We start from the raw sequence: 2199 nt of genomic DNA, 5'->3' as shown, positions 1-2199 counted from the left end.
AGAGGGGGTGGGAGCAAGTAAGAGATGTGACTGGGCTGGTGGGAAGTGTTGGTATAGAAAATTACCCAATGGGCCGCTGTCCATGCTTTATGGGCCGATAGTTACCCCGTTTTTAAAAAACAGTTATATAAATGAATAATTTATTTTACACCGGCCCCAAAGGTGCGTTGTCCCACCGTGCATTTGCCCGGTATGCCAAATTACCAATCCAGCCCTGGTTGCAACAGAATTCACTTTCATAATATTACATTCAGTTTCAAGCTTATTGGAATTCAGTTTCAAACTAATAAATTCAATTTCATATTATCCTATTCAGATTCAGTTTTTCAATACAATTATTCAAACTAAACAATACAAATTCAAACTATTCTATTCAAATTCAGTTTATTAATGTGATTATTCAAGTTGAGCAATTCAAAATCAGATTTAAATAATTCAAATTCAGATTCTACTGACACAAATATCAGCCCATACACTTCATATTAGCAGTATTAGCTGGCAGTATTTACAGTTAACAGTACCATTCACTGCATGAAGTAGGATTTCCATCAGTGTGAACGGTCCTGAATCTTTCTAATCATAGGCAATTATCTGTAGTTTATTGTGTCGCACATTTGTGTTTGCCTGTGCTTAAAATCTTTGCAAGCAAACCCACATTAGCAACGAGAGCAAGTGTGTGGGATGAATAGTTGAAACGTGGTTAGTTGGTAGATCTGTCACTTGTGCATTGGTGTTGATGATTGCGTGGCATTTGGGCATTTTGGTTGTTCGCTGCGCAGCGGTGGGGTGCTGGGGGGGAGCACTGGTCTATGTTGTGTGTGCGCCGCGGTCGGTCCGGGCTCTGCTCTTCCACGGGTTACGCTTCTTGCGTTACGTTGTCAACTGGCATTTGGAGAAGGGTCCAGCTGCAGCCCACAGACAAACCATAAACTGTATATAAAAACCAGACAAACGTGACGGAAGTTGACGGAAGTTGAGCTTCCATATATGGGTTGTCCCAGAAGCTACTGCGCACAAAACGTGATGACGTTTATCTCGACCGCTCGGCCCACGCATAGTTGTTAAATAAAAAAAAAGAGCTGTTTAAAAAAAGAGGTGTCAAGTGTCAACGTAGTAATCAGTGTACGTTATGTGTTAATATTTACTATACTATACTTATATATTATTAATATAGTATATTTATACTATAATTCCTGCAAATACTTTTTTTTAATAGCCTAATGATTAGGGATGGGAATCGAGAACCGGTTCTTCTTCGGAACCGGTGCCCAGTGAATCAATTCCTTGGAACCGTTAGCACGCCTGCTTAACGATTCTACTTATCGGTTCCGCTCGTGGCAAATGCGTCATGACCTCACACACGCGCTGCGTTGTTTTGGTTCAGAACGCAGCAAACATGGCATCGAGGCAGAAGCGCTCTAAAGTTTGGTTATATTTCACGCGAAAAGACGACAATACGGTCATTTGCAACACTTGTAAAGTTTCCATTTCGTCAAAGGGGGGAACTACCTCCAATATGCAGAAACATTTGGCCACACAGCATGCAATTCATTTGCAGGACTGTCGCGTGTTTGATACACTACTACTTAGCAACGCAAGTGAGTCAAGTGGCAGCGGAGCTAACAGGACGCCATCTGTTATTAATGCCGAAGGTAACTTTAAACTCTCCAGGCAGGACAGGCCCTGTCTACTTAGTTAATGTGAGCGCCATTTCATTGTGTAAACCTTTACTATACGAATAATTTTCATTGTCATTGTCCATCAAATTTAGATGATGATGAAGACGGCCAGAGTCTAGCTGGGTCAGAGGCTGCAGCAGGTAGCTCTGGTGCACCTCTAGCTACTCCGTTCACAGAGGCAGGGAAGAACAAAATGACCGAGGCTAGGATCAACGAATGTCACCGAGCAGTGACTAAGTTTGTGGTAAAGGGTTTGCACCCGTTTGCCACAGTAGATGCCTCTGCATTTCGGTAGGTTAATTTGCTGTATTTTGTCCAGCATGTCTTTTCAAATGAAAATAACAAATGCATGACCAAAAGTTTCATGTTTTTATGTCAGTATAGTTGTTTTATTTATTCCTAGTCCTACCTTATATTTTCTGTAGGGAGATGATAAAGACTCTCAACCCAAAATACAATGCCCCAAACAGAGACAGTTTAACAAATCATCTGATTCCTGCTTGGTATGGGGTTGAAAAGA

Source organism: Micropterus dolomieu, linkage group LG09 (assembly GCF_021292245.1).
Source record: "Micropterus dolomieu isolate WLL.071019.BEF.003 ecotype Adirondacks linkage group LG09, ASM2129224v1, whole genome shotgun sequence".
In the NCBI taxonomy this organism is placed as follows: Eukaryota; Metazoa; Chordata; class Actinopteri; order Centrarchiformes; family Centrarchidae; genus Micropterus; species Micropterus dolomieu.
This window is presented reverse-complemented; position numbering follows the sequence as displayed.